Source organism: Mchenga conophoros, linkage group LG9 (genome assembly GCF_057382185.1).
Source record: "Mchenga conophoros isolate Kocher_MC1m ecotype Shallow Benthic linkage group LG9, M_conophoros_male_GT1.1, whole genome shotgun sequence".
NCBI lineage: Eukaryota > Metazoa > Chordata > Actinopteri > Cichliformes > Cichlidae > Mchenga > Mchenga conophoros.
Window position 1 is genome coordinate 31,608,979 of NC_140534.1, and position 20,045 is coordinate 31,629,023.

At 41.7% G+C, this 20,045-nt stretch overlaps 1 protein-coding gene across 1 annotated transcript in view; it reads left to right on the forward strand.

Moving 5' to 3' along the window:
* The window catches only part of LOC146567608 (uncharacterized), a 130,843-nt gene that overhangs the window by 88,666 nt on the left and 22,132 nt on the right, over nucleotides 1–20,045 (forward strand). The gene's annotated exons all lie outside the window — the stretch shown is intronic.

Consider the following 20,045-nt stretch of genomic DNA (forward strand, 5'->3'; position numbering starts at 1 on the left):
CCAAATTCATGGGCTGCATCCTCCTGAGGTCGCATTTGTAGACCGATTACGTCACAGCGACGCGCCGAAGGCTGTCCAAATTCGTAGACTCCTCCGAATGCAGCCGACAAATGCGTCCTCCTTTTCCCCGAATTTGAAGGATGGGTCGGGTGTGTCCTTCGTGGCCTGCCATATCCCAGAATTCATAGCGCAGCCCAGCCAAACTCCAGTTTCCAACAATGGCGGCCACTACTAAGTTTTAAAATTACTCATACTAATCTTTCTGGGTCACAAAATAAACTTTTAACATATTTTCAGGCGAGAAAGTAGTTGTGTAAACATCAAATATCTGCTCGGTTTATCAAGATATCGCATATTTGCAAAAGTGCTTCGACGTTTTCGGAGGCTTCTGCTACCCACCAGCTCGATAGCTAGCCGGGAGCTTGAGGGTTACTGATGCGGCCGAGAACGGCACAACTCCCGGCACATCATTTTCAGATCACCGCGGACTTTCGCTGCTCAGGTTAAACGTAATATATAAGTCCCTTAGACAACCTAAAAATGTTATTGTTGGGCTTTTTTCAGTGTTTTGTTTGTTCGTGAGTAAATCGGTGTGGCTGAGATTAAAGTTATTAGATTAGATTAGATAAAATAAATGTATTAATCCCCCTGGGTGGGTTCCTCCTTGGTTTTTACACAGGTGACTAAACGTCAAACAGAAAACTGATTAAACAGAAGTATGAGACAGTCGAGAATTTACGCCAGTGTCTGGTTATATTTTAGATAGCAAGGAGCAGACGGCTGAGTTTATTAAACTCCACCGAGACAGCGGTGACGCTAATCAGAAGGCTAGACCGTTCAATTTCACGGCCGTTTACTTCCGGCCTACCCGACCTTCTGAGGACCCGGCCCAAGTATACCGCGAAGGCTGGGTCCTCAGGAGGATGCAGCCCATGAATTTGGACACGACCTTAATAGGAGGTAATTTTTTCTTAATGGATATTGTCATGGTCCGGGGTCCTTAGACCCAGAGTTTTGTGTTTAATATTGGTATCATCTTGTGTTTTGGGTTAATTCTTGTTTTCTTGTTCTTGGGGGTTTTGTGTTTAGTGTTTTCTATACCTACCCATGTCCTCCCCCAGTGCTCTGTTCATGTCCCTGAGTTTGTTTTTGAATTTTTCTGTTTTACTTTGAAGGTCTCAGTCTAGGTTTGTGTTCTTTTCCTGATTACCTTGTGTATTTATAGTGTGTTTATCTCTGCTTGTCGTTGGTTTGTCTGTGTATCGCTGTGTCTCTAACCCCAACATTCTCCGTGCGGTTTTCCTGTGTTCGTATGATTTCAGGTTTGTTTACTACTTTTCCCCAGTTTAGGTTATTTTGTGGTGGACCACTAGAGGGCTCCACTCACACCCAGTGTATAGGAAGCGTCTTCCGTGGGTTTTGCTGGGATTGTGTAGCGCGGTTAAAGAAGACCTCGGGGTTTCCCCGGCTGAACTGGTCCTCGGCCAGCCTCTCCGGGTCCCTGGGGAATTCTTACCTGAGAGCCCTCCCCCATGTTTCGATACCTCTTTGTTGCCTTTTCGCCCCCCAAGAGACTCATTTCCTGTTCCTGGTCCTGTGCACCACTGCCTGCCTGACACTTTTGTTCCGAGTTTGTTGGACTCTGCTCGTTTCGTTTTCGTCAGGCACGATGCCCATAGGACTCCGCTGCGTCCACCATATGACGGGCCATACAGGGTTCTTAAACCAGGCAACAAACATTTCATTTTGGACTTTGGCGGTCGGCAGGAAGTTGTCTCTGTTGACAGACTTAAGCCTGAACATGTTATGCAAGAGGATCAGGTGGTCCCGGCCCAGGCCCCTCGCCGCGGCCGCCCACCTGCCACCGGGCTGATGGATTCTGTTTTTTCCCCCAGGAGTGACCCAAAATCAACGGAGTCCAAGTCGTCTGAAGCTTTTTCTGACCGCCAGTGCCAGCCTCGCTCCCAGGCTGGGTTGCCCTCTGTCAGTTCCCCACCCCCCCAGTTCAGCCGTTCCGGCCGTTTGCTTAAGCCCCGGGTCCTGGACTAGTTCTGCTGGGTGTTCGGGGGGGGGGGGGGGGGGGGGGGGGACATGTGTGGTGGACCACTAGAGGGCTCCACTCACACCCAGTGTATAGGAAGTGTGTTCCTGTGTTTTGTGGCGCGATATGCGCAGTTGATGTTGGAGACGAATAAAGAAGGAGTGAGAACTGAGAGCTCTGTGTCGTTGTGCTTACCTCCACAATGTTTCAGTTTTCCTATCCTGCACTAAAACTCACTCGCATCTCTGCGTTGATCTGCATCTTGGGTCTTTCCTTACAACACCACACGACTGCTGCCACAGCCGTGACAATTATATTCATTTCACTTCAATTTTGATTTTATTTTTTATTAATGCATGTATGCATTTCCTTTTATATATAGCACTTATTTACAATAGCAGTTTCCAAGGTGTGTTATTGCAAGGTAAAGGTCATTTTAAACTTTGTAAAAATATTCTACTAATATCTTATATTTTAACAGGAGTGACTGGTTTTAAAAAAGGGATTTTTTACGTCTGTGTAATATTTCTTTAGTCTCTGTTACTCTGTTGTTTCTCTCCATACTCAACCTTGTTTTTGTTTTTCCCCTATAACACACAGTTATGCATCACATATTATAAATCTGACTTTGATAAATATTTAGATCTTCACACATTTCAGGGTCCAAGTGTGGGTTGACTGAAGTGTTTGCTTTTATCTTCACAACATCCTAAACTTTTACTGTTATGTATGAGCAGAAACGAAAAACCAAAAACAACATGATATATGCAGTACTGTCTTCAGCCTCTAGGCGACATTGTTGTTCAGGAAGTATATTCTCCTCTGAATAGTTGCTAAAAGCGCTTGTCTAACCAAAGACTGTAAACAGAAGACAAAAGTTTATGAACTGTAAAACAGAACAGATACACTGAAGCCACAGTGATATTAAACATACAGCACTGACAGTGATGACAGACAACACAGGGCTCTAGAGTGCGAACAATTTGGTCACAAATGCGACCAAATTTTTCAGTGGTGTGACTGTTCGGGTAACAAAAATAAAATAAAAATCTCTGCAACTCTCTGTGTGGTCAGCAACAGACACACATTATGCCCCTATCGTGGACTAAACCAATCAGAGATAGTCAGGGGCGGGACCTCTCTGATTGGCCGTGGTCCAGTTGAAAGTGCAGTTGGAAGAGAGAGGTGAGTAGCTTGAATAAAGCGATATCGATTCATTAAATCCTGAATCGACTTTTAAATATAACTGTGTTTTGCCAGAAACACCAGATTCTCAGATTAAAGCTCACAAAACCATTTCAACAACCACCAACCAGCAAATGAGAGCAGGTACACGGATTCCACACAAAGACGTAAACACAGACCTGACGCATCAGAATCAGCTTTGTCTTTCTCGGCTTTCTCACCCGACGGCTCGTAGACGGACACGCTGTCGGAGCTCTGTGTTTACGTCTTTTTGCGCTGATTCTGAGCTGCAGGTTTTGTCTCTCCAACCAAAATTCACCGAGCCAGCAGCAAAAGAAGCAGCAAACTGCGCTTCACATTTGATAAATGTCATCATGAATTTCCTCTGAGCTTTGCTGTTTTGCTTCCACCACGATAAAAATCATACTTCATGCAGAGCTCTCTCTCTCTCTCTCTCTCTGTACTTCAAGAACAGTTTCCCGTCTCAAATCTGTTTTCTGCATTTTTCATTCGCTTATTACCCATCAGTCTACCGTTGTTTACAGCGCTGTCTTTTTCTTTTCTTTCTTTTTTTTCACTTAAATGACCTCGGACAAGAAAGCCTATTTTTTCTGCTGTTGTTCAATACAGAAGAAATTAAAACTTTTTAAAATTATGCAGAATATTGCAGAATATTTTTAAGGTTATCTGCTATAAAAAGCCAGACCAGGAAAATCTCTTTCATGTTTTTCTGTGTTTTATTCTCAGTTGCTTTGACACAAAGGCATCTGCTGTGATGTTCACAATTCTGATGAAGTCTCACATGTATCAGTACTGATAAATGATCAGAATTATAATATTTCTGACTGTCTGAGGCTAAATTGAATCGAATCAGGACTTTGAGAACCAGAATCGAATGGATTATAGAAATCAGTGATGATACCCAGCCCTAGTGAGCAGCCTAGGCACGACAGAAGTGGATGTAGCTGTAATAGGAAAAGAACTATTGATAACTTTTCTGTTAAGTTAAGGCCTGATCCTTCTGAAATTCATACCCAGTGCTCTGACACGGTGTCATCAATCTTTGAATAATGCTGAAAAAGCACAGTGTATCCAGAAAAACACATTATATGCTGCAATAAATGCACTGCCCAAGTGTCCCCTCTCCCCACTGCCTTTCAGCAGCATGCAACAGCAAACAGGTCATCAGAGGAGCCGAGATGATGATTAAGTTTAACATTTTCTACAATATTGACAAAGCACTTTAAGCACAAGATTGTTAGTTAATAATTTAGAAATGAATATTGTCTGTATGGACTGCAATTCCCCCCCCCCCAAAAAAGTGCACATGTAAAACTGCGGTGTTAAGCGATGCGGTTGAAAAATTTAAGTGCGCCTTTTGTGCCGGTGCACCGATGGCAAACAGTTAGTCTAGAGCCCTGCAACATTACAGGTCAGTTTAGGTCAGTTCCAAAAACAATAATAAAACAATAACGCTATCAGGATAACTGGTGACATAAATCCAGTATGCCTCTGATGACTGGACATGAGCAGTGTTACAATTTATAAACTGATGAAAGATTTTATTACTAAAAAAATTAAGGAGTGTTTTTAAAATAAAATCTTTGTGGAAAATGAAGGTGTGGCAACAAAAATAAATATATTTGAGCAATAACTCAAGTTGTTCAAATTTGGAAGGAAGCATGATCTCTGGGTGAAGACTGTAGTAACCGGAGGATGAGAAACAATGATGGTTTAATGAGCACTGAATAACAGAGAATTCATTTGTCTTCCATACAGTTACTGGATGTAGTGTTTGTACAGCACGTTTTAAAAAATGCAAAGATGATGACTTTAAATGATCATATTAAATGGTTAATCAGTGACTTTTAAATTATAAGTTTTATTTTCATATTTAGTTGATGGAATTTGTCTTCATGTTGCAACAATCAGGAACAGCTGACAGTGAAATCTCCTTTTGAGCGGGCAGTTTGTTTAAAACCAGAGTTTATTTCAAAAATATCATTAAATGGTGGACATTTTACAGTCTGCAAACCCACCTGTAGCTCCAACCCCTCACAAAGTAAAGTGGCTTCACATAGTGGTGAAACCACATACTACAATAACACCACATCTACAGTAAAAACCTGTTAACAATGCTCAAGGGTTACTTGAGCATCCCTCAAAATTTATACCCATCCTTTGCCCTTGGGACCCAAACGGGCCCCATTTTTCACTAGGGTCACACGAGGGTTAACCTGATTGTGAAATGGTTCATACTCTGATCACATCTATATGGTTTAAGTCCAGCGTGAATAATTTATGTCTCATTACAGCTCACAATGTTGTATATGAAGAATCTGAAAAGTAATAAACTGTCAATTAGTGCAATAAAAAGTATACAGTGATAAAAATGAATATAAAAGAAAATGCTCAAGTAAAGTATTAAGAAATGTACAAACATATTCAACCAACCTGATTAAACTTAGTACTTCTTTACTTTCCACTATGGCAGTCAGCACAGCACAGTGTTTGCAGTTATAGAACCAGTTTTACTTACAGTGTGTGTGCGCTCTGCTGTTGTGAAACAACAACATTTGAACGCATGAATGCTGAGTCAGGCTGATCCTCGAAAGGATCCAGACACACAACTACAGGATACAACCACAATACTTATTCACAACATCTTAAATGTATAAGCTCAAATATGATGACTGACACATAATGAACCCCAGAAGCAGGTACTATTTAAAGTACAAAACCTGTGAAACAGAGGAAAGGCTGCTGTACACGGAGGCACAGCAGGTGAGCTCAATGGATAGAATCATGTTTTTGTAACTGCTGGATCATATATTCAGTCAGGAGCTCCCGAAAGTCAAGTGAAAATCTTTACATTTTTCCAATTCAATTCAATTCAATTCAGTTTTATTTATATAGCGCCAAATCACAACAAAAGTCGCCTCAAGGCGCTTCATAGATACAGAGAAAACCCCAACAATCATATGACCCCCTATGAGCAAGCACTTTGGCGACAGTGGGAAGGAAAAACTCCCTTTTAACAGGAAGAAACCTCCAGCAGAACCAGGCTCAGGGAGGGGCGGGGCCATCTGCTGCGACCGGTTGGGGTGAGAGAAGGAAGACAGGATAAAAGACATGCTGTGGAAGAGAGACAGAGGTTAATAACAGATATGATTCAATGAAGGTCTATTAATACATAGTGAGTGAGAAAGGTGACTGGAAAGGAAAAACTCAATGCATCATGGGAATACCCCGGCAGCCTACATCTATTGCAGCATAACTAAGGGAGGATTCAGGGTCACCTGGTCCAGCCCTAACTATATGCTTTAGAAAAAAGGAAAGTTTTAAGCCTAATCTTAAAAGTAGAGATAGTGTCTGTCTCCCGAATCCAAACTGGAAGCTGGTTCCACAGAAGAGGGGCCTGAAAACTGAAGGCTCTCCCTCCCATTCTACTTTTAAATACTCTAGGAACAACAAGTAGGCCTGCAGAGCGAGAGCGGAGCGCTCTAATAGGGTGATATGGTACTACAAGGTCATTAAGATAAGATGGAACCTGATTATTTAATACCTTGTATGTGAGGAGCAGGATTTTGAATTCAATTCTGGATTTAACAGGAAGCCAATGAAGGGAAGCCAAAACAGGAGAAGTATGCTCTCTCTTTCTAGTCCCTGTCAGGACTCTTGCTGCAGCATTTTGGATTAGCTGAAGGCTTTTCAGTGAGTTTTTTGGACATCCTGATAATAATGAATTACAGTCGTCCAGCCTGGAAGTAATGAATGCATGAACTATCCTTATGAGGAGCAGCTTCCTGTGCTGCTCCTCATAAGGACGCATCTTATGACATCTCAGTTTAATGTGAGAACTCATTATCGCAATTTATTCATTAAATGTTTACAATTCACCTAGACTTCACCAATTATTGTACTGAGCCTTGCAATTGGATTTTTTTCATCAGCCTCAGCTTATAGATAAGGTAGAAAAAGCTCCTCCTCCTGCCCCTCCCTTATCTCTGGTAGGTTCCTAGCAGGTGTTTGTTTTTCCAGCTAAGCAAACAAAGAAAGAGGCGACCTTGTTTCAGTCACTCTACTCTCTCTTCCAGGATCTCCACCCTCCTCTCTACCACACCTGAAACGGTCAACTTCAACTTTTTATCATCTGCTGATCAGTTGGAAACTGTTTATGCTGGGAGCAAACATTCAGTCTTTGCCTGAGTGTTGAATCAACCACGTCAGTGAAACCATCTCCCATCAGTAAGTCTGTGTTCCTGTAGCTGCCTCGATGATGACTTACCTGTTTCTCTCCTCTGTGCAGCAGTCCTGCCATTTTCCCATGTGAGGGAGAAATGTGTGAGAGAGCTGTGGAGGAGATTCTGTTCCTCTTTGTGAGATTAAAACTCTGGATTCATTAACAAACTTTCCAAGGACCTTTTTAATAAAGTCTGTGGATTTATCCCTGCCTGAAGATTGTGTAAATAGTTTCCATTTCATGACTCCTGCATCTGAGTCCATCCTGCCTCACTGGATATAAAAAAACAACTTGTTTCAGTATCAGTTCTTCTTTTAGTGACTGTTTATGCGGATGTGTGACTTGCAGTCGGAGCATGACCCGTAACAACTGTGCCGTGTTTTTGAGGGTCTTTTCTTTTCTGTGGATGATCATTCCTGGCAGAGCAGGTGAGTTTGTTCCTGCCTTGTTTTTCATTTAAATAATGATTAAGACAATAATGTACAGTAAATGTTGCAGCACAGAGGAAAATGTGTCAAGATACAAACTTTACATTTTAAGACTTCACAATAAGGATGATAATACATCAGTGACCAACAATGTCCAGTGACTTTTGTCACTGTGCTGTAAATATGATCACTAACATCTAACAGCTGTTACTCATGTTGACTTTGAATGAGGAAGTAAAAGGCCTGTGGATGGAGCAGGAGGGGGAGGGGAACTATTGAAAAGATGCTTCCTGTCAGTAGGTTAGGTTCAGAGTCTGTTATTCCAGTGACTTGCTCAGAGGTTAAATGAGCTTTCTGTCTGAATTTTCCAAACTCCAGGATGGACAAATTTAGTTTTCAGTAAATCTGCTTTCTGGAGCAGAGCTCTGGCCACTCTTGGACTTACTGAGACTGTGGAGTTAGTGAGAGAGGTGTGGGTGCAGGGCTTTTCTGATTTTGCATATAATTTGCATACCAGTTCATGTGGAGAAGAGAAAAAAGAACTTTTACTTTCATCACATTTTTATCTGTCCGGCTGGGGTATTCCCATGATTAGGGATGGGTATTGTTTAGGTTTTATCCGATACCAGTACCAAACCGGTACTTTTGAAACGGTGCTCGAACCGGTGGTTAAAGAATGGAGAACACACACTTTGTCAAAAAACCTCTTATGTTTAGCTGTTTTTTTTTTTGTAAAAAGATAACAATGTTAGCCTTTTCTGCAGCTAGAGGGCATACAGTGGGGCAAAAAAGTATTTAGTCAGCCACCGATTGTGCAAGTTCCCCCACTTAAAATGATGACAGAGGTCAGTAATTTGCACCAGAGGTACACTTCAACTGTGAGAGACAGAATGTGAAAAAAAATCCATGAATTCACATGGTAGGATTTGTAAAGAATTTATTCATAAATCAGGGTGGCAAATAAGTATTTGGTCACCTCAAACATGGAAAATCTCTGGCTCTCACAGACCTGTAACGTCTTCTGTAAGACGCTTTTCTGTCCCCCACTCGTTACCTGTATGAATGGCACCTGTTTGAACTCATCATCTGTATAAAAGACACCTGTCCACAGCCTCAAACAGTCAGACTCCAAACTCCGCCATGGCCAAGACCAAAGAGCTCTCGAAGGACACCAGGAAAAGTATTGTAGACCTGCACCAGACTGGGAAGAGTGAATCTACAATAGGCAAGCAGCTTGGTGTGAAGAAATCAACTGTGGGAGCAATCATCAGAAAATGGAAGACATACAAGACCACTGATAATCTCCCACGATCTGGGGCTCCACGCAAGATCTCATCCCGTGGGGTCAAAATGATCATGAGAACGGTGAGCAAAGATCCCAGAACCACACGGGGGGACCTGGTGAATGACCTGCAGAGAGCTGGGACCAAAGTAACAAAGGTCACCATCAGTAACACACTACAACGGCAGGGAATCAAATCCCGCAGTGCCAGACGTGTTCCGCTGCTGAAGCCAGTGCATGTCCAGGCCCGTCTGAAGTTTGCCAGAGAGCACATGGATGATACAGCAGAGGATTGGGAGAATGTCATGTGGTCAGATGAAACCAAAGGAGAACTTTTTGGTATAAACTCAACTCGTCGTGTTTGGAGGACGAAGAATACTGAGTTGCATCCCAAGAACACCATACCTACTGTGAAGCATGGGGGTGGAAACATCATGCTATGGGGCTGTTTTTCTGCCAAGGGGACAGGACGACTGATCCGTGTTAAGGACAGAATGAATGGGGCCATGTATCGTGAGATTTTGAGCCAAAACCTCCTTCCATCAGTGAGAACTTTGAAGATGAAACGAGGCTGGGTCTTCCAACATGACAATGATCCAAAACACACCGCCCGGGCAACAAAGGAGTGGCTCCGTAAGAAGCATTTGAAAGTCCTGGAGTGGCCTAGCCAGTCTCCAGACCTCAACCCCATAGACAATCTGTGGCGGGAGTTGAAAGTCCGTGTTGCTCGGCGACAGCCCCAAAACATCACTGCTCTCGAGAAGATCTGCATGGAGGAATGGGCCAAAATACCAGCTACTGTGTGTGCAAACCTGGTAAAGACCTATAGTAAACGTTTGACCTCTGTTATTGCCAACAAAGGTTATGTTACAAAGTATTGAGTTGTATTTTTGTTATTGACCAAATACTTATTTGCCACCCTGATTTACGGATAAATTCTTTACAAATCCTACCATGTGGATTCATGGATTTTTTTTTCACATTCTGTCTCTCACAGTTGACGTGTACCTCTGGTGCAAATTACTGACCTCTGTCATCATTTTAGGTGGGGGAACTTGCACAATCGGTGGCTGACTAAATACTTTTTTGCCCCACTGTATATGGTATCACTCTTGGCTGGAAGCAGTGCTTAATCAATGGAAAAAAACACAAACTTTATCCAAAAACCTCTCATGTTTAGCTGTTTCCCTCTTTTTCTTTGGTCATTTTAGCCTTTTTGGCCAGGGTGAAGGGAGTATCTGCCATCAAACAAGAAAACAGCTGCATGTAGCTATGATGATGTTTGCTAGTTCACATTACATGCATTAACCCTTTAAGACCTACCATAGTACCAAGTCCTCCAGAGCTTATATTATATTTTTACATGTTGTAGTGCCATTTTTGGGAGCATTTCAAGTTGCTATACATCAATACAACCATTACAGCCCAAATTTTAATAATATGCATGCATTAAGTGCATAGTAATTACATAAATTGCAAAAAAGTGCAATAAACTACAAAAAAATTGAAAATCATTTTTGTTTTTTAACATATATTTCTAGTTAGAGAAATTTAAGAGGCTTATCCCTCAAAACTGTAAATACAAAAAAGTTGCACAAAATAGTTTCCCACCACAGGAAATTTATTTTGAGTGTCTTCAAAGTTTTATTTTTGAAATACACCAATTTTTATACACTGCAGGAAAAACGAAAATAAATATTACAGTGCAAATTTGCAAAAAAGCAGCATATGCATCAAAAAAAAATATTTCCAGCAGTGCAATATGAGTCCTAAGCATCCCAGAAACGACACAGAAAGTCATAAAGTCAAAGATAACTTTTAAAAACACCAGTATAAGCTCATGAGGCCTTGGTGGTAAAAAACTACATTTCCGCGAAAATGATGTCACTTCCGGTTTCGGGCAGGTCATGGCGGACATGCGATAGTTCATGCTGATGGACGTAGGAAGTGTTATGAACAGCTGATTGGATCGGCAAAGCGTGTTTCTGGAATATTATGTTTTTGTTGCTGCAAGTGCTTTTTATGCAGTTTTTGCAAAGCTATATGTGGAAGGAAACTGTGACCTAGGACAAGCTGATGGCATAAGATGTAAGTACAACTCCTCCGGTTTCATATGTAAAAAAAATTATTGCGCTAGCTCACGTGGTTGCAGTGCTACCGGGATTTAAAAATAGTTACGCAAAACGGAGCGTGCCCGCTCTGACCGGTTTTAAAGGGTTAATGTAATAACGTGGTTAGCCTACTCAACGTAAATTACACACGAACAACATTAAGCTACTCACTCAGAGAAGAATGGCTGCTGCTGCCATCATCATCCTCATCATTTCTGCTACACTGGCAGGGCTAGGGGCCAGGACTCTCCTCTTCGGGTTTTTGGGGTATGTTGCTAACTCCGGGTTCGATAACAGGCACCACACCTGCAGTAGATGTGCACGGTGTGAGGTCTCGCAGCAAGCTATCAAATACGGTGAATTTCTCGGCTTTTTAAAAAAACGCTGAGGTGTTACCTCCTTTGCACAGTATCACCTTAAAGCACTTGTTGCAGGCTGCTGAGTTTGCATCTTTTGCTGTGAAGTACAGCCAGACTTTTGACCGCTTCACCTTGGGCATTTTTAATCTGTAGCTCTGCTCTAAAAGAACGTAGGTACCTGGGCCCGCCTACTATCCTCGGAAAGGTAAAATGATTGGCTAGAATTCAAAGTGTATGACATCTCAGGGGAAAAGAAGCACCGAAATAAAGCACCGAAATGTGCGCTGCTTTTCGGTCTGGTTACTACCGTTTATGTCAGAACCGGTACCCATCCCTACCCATGATGCATTGAGTTTTTCCTTACCAGTCACCTTTCTCACTCACTATGTGTTAATAGACCTCTCTGCATTGAGTCATATCTGTTTTTAATCTCTGTCTCTCTTCCACAGCATGTCTTTATCCTGTTTTCCTTCTCTCACCCCAACCGTTCACAGCAGATGCCCCGCCCCTCCCTGAGCGTGGTTCTGCCGGAGGTTTCTTCCTGTTAAAAGGGAGTTTTTCCTTCCCACTGTCGCCAAAGTGCTTGCTCATAGGGGGTCACATGATTGTTGGGTTTATCTATTATTGTACAATCTACTGTACAATATAAAGCGCCTTGAGGCGACTGCTGTTGTGATTTGGCGCTATATAAATAAAATTGAATTGTATTAAGAGGTTGATGTGGACTTGTGTCCTCTTACCAGATGTTTCAGATCCTGAGGCGTCCTGTGTTTTTATGGAGAGATGTGTCTTACCGTGCAGTTTCCAGAGTGGTTCTGATGTTTTCATCCACTGGGTTCAGGGGACAGCACAAATCCGTGTCCACTCCTTCTACCACAACAAAGACCAACTTGGAGATCAGGACCAGCGTTTCAGAAACAGGACTTCTCTGTTCAAGGATCAGATCTCAGTTGGAAATGCCTCACTCCAAGTGACAGGGGTTACAATCCAGGACCAGGGCAGATACAAGTGCCACATAAGCACCATCAAAGGAAACCAGGAGTCATTTGTTAACCTGAAAGTGAATGGTATGAAAAATATGCAGTATAACTTAAAACTATAGAGTCAAGAAGGTCTCTTGTAGGCATACAGACGTTTTTAGATCTAGTCAGGTATTACACAAAAGGCTCCCTCAGACCAATATATACTCAGGACTTACATTTTGTGGATATATAATAATGGGTGGATAGTGCAGTGGGGCCACATGATGGGTGTGCATTCCGTTGAAGCCTACCTCGGAATAAGAAGAGATATGTAACTGAAACAATACTAGTTATGTCCCCTAGATTAACAAGGTCCATGTCAGTTGACATGGACAGGACACACTGAGAAAAGCTCCTGGAACATAAGGGATGAGAATACAGGGCTAGAAACAGCTCACTGATCCAGACCACACCACCAGGATCTACAGCAATGACATCAGTAACAGCTCCCAGAGGAGGCTGACGTTTAAATGTAATATGCAATAGAAGAAAAAGCTGATCACGAACAACATGCGTTGGCTATACTGAAGCATTAGTTAACTGCAAAATGGAGTCTAATTACAGCTGTGCATCATTTTATTCTGTGCAGTGACAGAATTAAAGAATCGTTCTTTTTCTTTACAGTTCACCTTTTAAGTCTGGGAAGAGTAGATAGTGGGCCTAACTTTGGCCTTCTAATAACTAAAAACAACAACTGTTATTGAATGGTGCATACACCCTTGTCCTCAAACCCCAGTTATTGGCGAATCAAGTTTCTCTTTTGTTTTACAGCTCTGGTGCGTCAAATCATTATCCAGCAGGTAGGAAACAGACTCACCTGCAGCTCAGAGGGGATCTACCCTGAACCTCAGCTCACCTGGTCCACCAGGCCTCCATCCAGCATCACCCCCGAGAACACAAAAGTCCAACAGATTGAACAGCAGCTTTACAACATCAGCAGTTTCCTGATATTTCCACACACTGATACAGATCTGGTCTACATCTGCACAGTCAGCACACACAGGAACAACAGGAGGGCAACTTGGAGGCAGCTGAGTAAGTATTGAGTCCAAATCCACAAACTATTTACTTCTGAAATTTTCTTTCGAGAATGCAAAAAGAACAGATTATATTTCATTATGTGGAATAACCCGTCGCAAACCAGATGGGAGCAACTATAAACCAAGATTAATGGGTTAGTTAACTGAGTTTAGCTCAAGGTCAGAGTTTACAGCACTATTAAGGTGGTTAGCCCGGCTGGACACACAACATGCTATGTTCACAAATTTAATTTAACATCAGCTGGAATGTGAGTATTTTCAAACATTGTGTTCATTTTTCCAACACATTCAGCATGTTATAAATTTTCTGCTGAAGGAAAACTTTTTATATACAGTGGTCCCTCATTTATCGCAGTAGTTACATTTTTTACAATTACTATTGATGTTTTATGGCTGTAAAACCTCTCACTGCACAAGGACACGGACCTTCAGAATAAAACAGGAAACTGTCACAGTTCTGGGTCAGTTTGACCCAGTATTTTGAGTTGTCATGTTTTGGTGTGTTTTTGCATTTTGGATTCTTTTCTTATGGTGATGATGATGATGATTATGAATCTATGTTTCAGTTATTCTTGTTTAGGGAGTTGTTCGTAGGTTTTGTTTCTCATGTTTTTTGCAGGTTTGGTTCTAGTTCCATGTGTCATTTTCTGTCTGTCTCTCAGTGTCGAGTCTGCGTCTTTGTGTGATGGTTTCTTGTTCCTGTTTTATTGTGAAGGTCTGCGTCTCATGTGAGTGTGTTCAGTTTTACCTCTGTCTCGTCTCGTTGATTACTCCCAGCTGTGTCTCCCACCTGTGTGTAATCTCCCTGTGTTTCTCTGTGTGCATTTAAGTCGCGTCTTCTGTCGTTGTAGTTGCTGGTCCGTCTGTGTATCCACCCTGCTTCATCTGTGTGTTTCCCTGCTGTCAACTGCCAGCTGTTTCTGCTCGCTCTCATTCATATTCAGGTTCGTGTTCTGTAGTCAGTTTGTTCCCAGTATAGTTTAGTCTTTGTTCTGTTCGCCTTTTGTCCATTTTTATTTTGTGTTTAATAAACCACCCTCACACCTTTACAAGTGCCTGCGTTTGGATCCTCCTTTATTTTCCACATGGCTCATCTCACTCGCCGTGACAGAAACTAACAGACACAGAGAACCAGAGAAGACACTGAACTGAACAGACAGACTCACAAGCAGACACAGTGACACCATAGACAGAGGGAACTCAGAGCAGTGGGAGCAGGCAGGCACAAAACAAAACCCTAACGAATGGCAAACGGAACCCAAAGACATAACAGAATAAACAAGAACACAGAATATTATAAAGAAACACAAAACACTGAGTCGTCAGACTCCGGACCATGACAGAACCATGTTATAGCAAGGGACCACTGTATGTAACATGCAGAACTAATGTTATGGAAGTCACACAGGAAAGTTAGGGTTTCTTTAGGATTTATTTAGTTTATAGGATAGTGTCAGATCTTAATTAACTGAAAAGCTAAATCTTTAAACTAATAAAGTTGAAAGTTTCAGAGTTTTAGTGTGAGATCACAAAGGCTACAATAATCATCTGATGAAGAACTGCTACACTGATTGCGTCTTCAGTACTGCGCCTTGATGAGGAGAGATCAGAAACAGCTGAGCGAAACACTTTGAGGACACCTGCTCGCAGAGGAATACAAACAATGGAGGCGTTTGACCCTCATGTCAGGCTCGCTCCTCCATTACAAACTGTCAGCACTTTCTTTGGATACGTCATCAGAGCTTTGTGCACCTATATCCACACATTCCTGCTCCTAGTTTATTCCGTGTATTTATATTTCTCTTTCTCATAATGTGTTTTTTCTGTCTCTGCTCCTTGTCCTTTATGCGTTTCATGTGCTTTTCTGAATTCCTGTTTTCTTTGACTCATCCCTCTGGACTTTATGTAAGTTTTCATCAACTTTGCTAAAGGTCTAAGGAGCTTGGAAAGAAAAGCACCTGAACCTCTTTAAGTTGCTTGAACACATTTCATCTCTCATCTGAGAGGCTTCTTCAGTTCTAGGGTCAAATGTTCTAGGGTTAAACTGTGAACTGCCCTCTCTGTCCACTGTGAACGAACATCTTTGAACAGAGGCGGTGACATAGATGTCCACTTCTTGATGCATGCTCAATCATCCAGGTAAGTAAAGCTCCAGAAGTTGATTCTGTTCATCTGGACGTAGCGTTTTATGGGAGAAACATTTCGTCACTCATACGAGTGACTTCTTAAGTCTCAGCTGACTGTGGGTTTCCCCAATCTTATAAACAGTACATTTGCATATGTACTGGAAGGAGGTGGAACATTTGGAGGACTGGTCCAGGAAAAACAATCTCTGCTTAAATGAGAAGAAGACGAAGGAGATGATCGTGGACTTCAGGAGGGGAAGACGTGCACACACACAAACCCATGCACATTGGAGGATCTGCAGTCGAAGTAGTATCCAGCTACAAGTTCCTGGGTATATACTTAGATAGCAACCTCACCCGGGAAAAAAAGGTGATCAGGAAGGCTCACCAGAGGCTCTACTTCCTGAGGAGGCTGAAGCGCTCAGTCCTCATGTCCATTTACAGATGTGTGGTGGAGAGTATTCTGTGCTCTGGCATCAACGTGTGGCATGGACACTGCACTGTGGCAGAGAGGAAAGCTCTACAGAGGGTGGTGAACGCTACACAGAGAGTTGTCGGAGGCAGCCTCGACATACACACATCCAAATGCAGGAAGAGGGCCACCTGTATGATTAAGTACCCCACTCACCCAGCAGACACACTCTTTGTCCCGCTCCCCTCAGGCAGGAGGCTGAGGAGCATCAAATGCAAAACTACCAGACTAAGAAACGGCTTCATTCCAGAAGCTGTGAGACTTCTGAATGCATAAATGGACAAGAACTGCTATTATAGCACCTTAATCACTACTGACACTTACTGACACCGTCACTTTATCAGTGCTGGTCATCATGCCCGTTTGCTGCTAAAGTATTTATCTACACCTATAGTTATACATACACGTTATACCCATACTCCATACTAGTATTATGGTTGTTGCACTCTAGTTATAGTAGTATTTATAGTAATATTTATTGTATTGTTTTGTTACTTGTCATTTCATTTTATTTATTACTTATTACTTTAGATTTAATAATGAAGAAACAGAAATTTTTTTGCGTCTTTTCACTCCGGGACCGTGTGTCCATAATTTCGTTCCACCTCATATTAACATGTGATGCAAATGACAGTAAAGCTCCTTGAATCCCTGATTTCTTCCAGTTAATTTGCTTTGTTTTTGTCTTTGCTTGTGTTTTTCAGTTTCAGTTAAGGGTACCTACTCTGAAACAACAACAATTCCCTGCTCCAACTTAAACTCTTCACTAACCGATCTTGTCTGGAGATTCAACCACAGTCAAATAATCCTGAGTCGGACTGGGTCTGATGCCAGCTACACAGTCTCAGAGGAGTGGAAGCAGCATGTAAAGGATGTGTCAGAGTCAGGCAGCCTCACACTGCTGGACTTATCCTCAGATCAGGAGGGAACATACACGTGTGAAATCGGTGACGCTGTGGAGACACACATTACAAACACCTTTCTCAAGTTAGACAGTATTAAAGGTAAGTATTAAAGTTATTAACTGTAAAATCTGTGGAAAATAAAAACATTAGCAAACAAGCATCATGTGGGCTCTAGGTACTGTTGTTTTAAATGTATTTTTGTCTTCCAATCTTCAGACAACAGAGTCATTCCAGTGTGGCTTATCATTACTATAGTAGTAGTAGTACTACTAGTAGTGCTTCTAATCTGGTACTATAAAACGAAAGGTAAAATAATCTTCTCCCTTCACTTTATTAAGAATTAACTTTTGATGTATAAGCCGTTTGTACTGATGGTTTTTCTCCTTTTTCAGATCAGAAGACAGGCAAGGAGGCGAGAAATGCAAAGAGGTGAGAAGTGACTCGGATGTAAGCCGGCAGTTTTCCTTTTTCTTTTTGTATTGGAATGCACTGAAGCAAGTCAATATATACTGTCTAATTAGTCATTTGGCAGCCTTTTTCATCACTTGAATTGAAACTTCAAAAACATATAGAGTATTATTATTTTCTGCAGAATCATTTTTAAATGTAAGTGTTAAATATTTTTAAATGTTTAAAGATCTATTTCAAAACTTGGTAAGTTGCTTACAGATGCTGACTCAAAACTAATGTTGGTGTCATAAAACCTCTTGCAATGTGCTGAGTTTCACTAAATGAAGTTGAAAATTTTTCGGAAGCAGGGCTTCTGAAAAATTGTATGGCAAAGTCAAGATAAGATCAGAACAACTGTTACGAAAGATCCATTGAGTTTTTTTGATTAGTGAACAACAATACACATGAAAGGAAAAAGTTTGAGTTTGCTAAACGTTAGCACCTTTTTGCTTGCAGAGAAAATTCTGAACCAGACAGAGAAGGCCAAGGCAAAGAGATGACCACAGCAATGCTGTGAAGGCGAAACCCCCAGGAAAGGTCCAGTTCTCTAAGGACAAATTACATTTTTTTTAAATTAAGATAATATTGTGAAACAGTCATGTGACATGTGACTTTCTTATCATGGAGACAAGAATCTGCCAAAAGTAAAGCACTGTTGCCTGAATGCACCAGTGTTCAGTTTTTTTTCCCTCTCGTATGTCTGAAAGCATCGTCGTTCTTTCCTGTAAATTTCAAGAAGTAACAAAGCAAGACATTCACTTCTGAACCAACTGATGTCGGGCTGTTCACACTGAAAAAAAAGAGTCAGTTCCTCACTTTAGTCCAAAATGATTAATAATGGATAAAAACATTTCACTGGAATATGATGCACACACAATGTCTACAATAGTCCAGGAGGCAAAACATCTTCACAAAGCAAAAGTAAAAGTCCAGTTCAATTCAAATGATTAGTACTAGCATACCTGGACAATGAGGAGTGTTTGTACATGCTCCTGGGTCTTTTGACCCACCGTTGTTTTCTATTATTGTGATGTATTTTGGTTATGGTTTTCTAACGCTTTGGTTTTTGGCTCTGTTCTTGTCACGCTGGGGCAGCAGTCGTGTGGTGAAGTGAGAAAAGGATCCAAAATGCAACAACACAGTACAAAACAGGAAATGAGGAACAGGGAGCAACTAAAGCCTATACTGGGTAAACTAGTAAACAAACCTGAAACTAGTGATGGCCCACTTGAAGCTGATGCTCCGGTGCCTGTGTCAAAAAAATCGACACACTGCTTCAGAAGCTCTGTGTCGAAGCTTGATTCGTTTGGCCAGTTTTGGCCTGTTTATTTTAAACAGAATTATCTGTGCTTTTAAGTGCAGAATGTCTGTACTTTTGCCACCCTTGGTCTATATTAATTAGTCTATTAAAAAGTAATCCTTTATTATTTCAGCTAAAAAAAAACAACCATTTTTTTACTTTCTGTAGGCCCATCCGGACCGGGGCCCAGTTCAGCAGCGCTGCCCGGCCCCACAGAGCCCGGGACAGCCGTCGGTCATTCAAGTGACTTGAATGACCGCCAAAATGTTTCTCCCACTGAAAATGTTACATCCGGATGAACAGAATCAACTTTTGGGGGTTCATTTTACCTTTGTTAGCCACTTGGCTATGGTAGAGTAAGCAGTAGACAGATGGTTGACACTGATGTGGCTTATTGCAGGGGTCCCCAACCTTTTTTGCGCCACAGACCTGTTTATGCCCGACAATATTTTCATTGACTGGCTTTTTTGGTGTCGCGGATAAATACAACAAAATAAAACCAGTACTGGTACCGAAAAAAGAAGATTTGTTCATAACACACGTGAAAAGACCCAGGAAAACAGAGTTAACAATTAAAAACGATAACAAAATAACACTGAAAACTGATAAAAACCCTGAAAACTACACATTTCACACCCAAGCCTCAACTCTTGCGGCCCGGTGCCAAACAACCGGTCCGGGGATTGGGGACCGCTGGCTTATTGAATGTTTTGGACCATGTTTAACATAATAATAATAATAATAATTAGCCATTAATTGGAAGAGATGTATTGTTGATTTGTCTGCTATTTGCATACTGTCTCTCACTATATAAAATATATAGTGTATTATTTTACTTATTTTGTATCTGTTGTATTTTATTTGTATTTTTTGTATTCTCCTTCTGCTATCTCTACCTGAGCTGAGGTAACGCACAAATTTCCCCGCGGTGGGATCAATAAAGTTTTATCTTTATGGGCAGAGGAAGGGTTCGCCAGGCCACCCAACAGACCAGGACAGGCCCTGTCTGAGCCACTCACATTCATAAATCCACTCGCGCTCACACGCTCTGCTCAGTCACACTGGCTCTGATTACTAATCA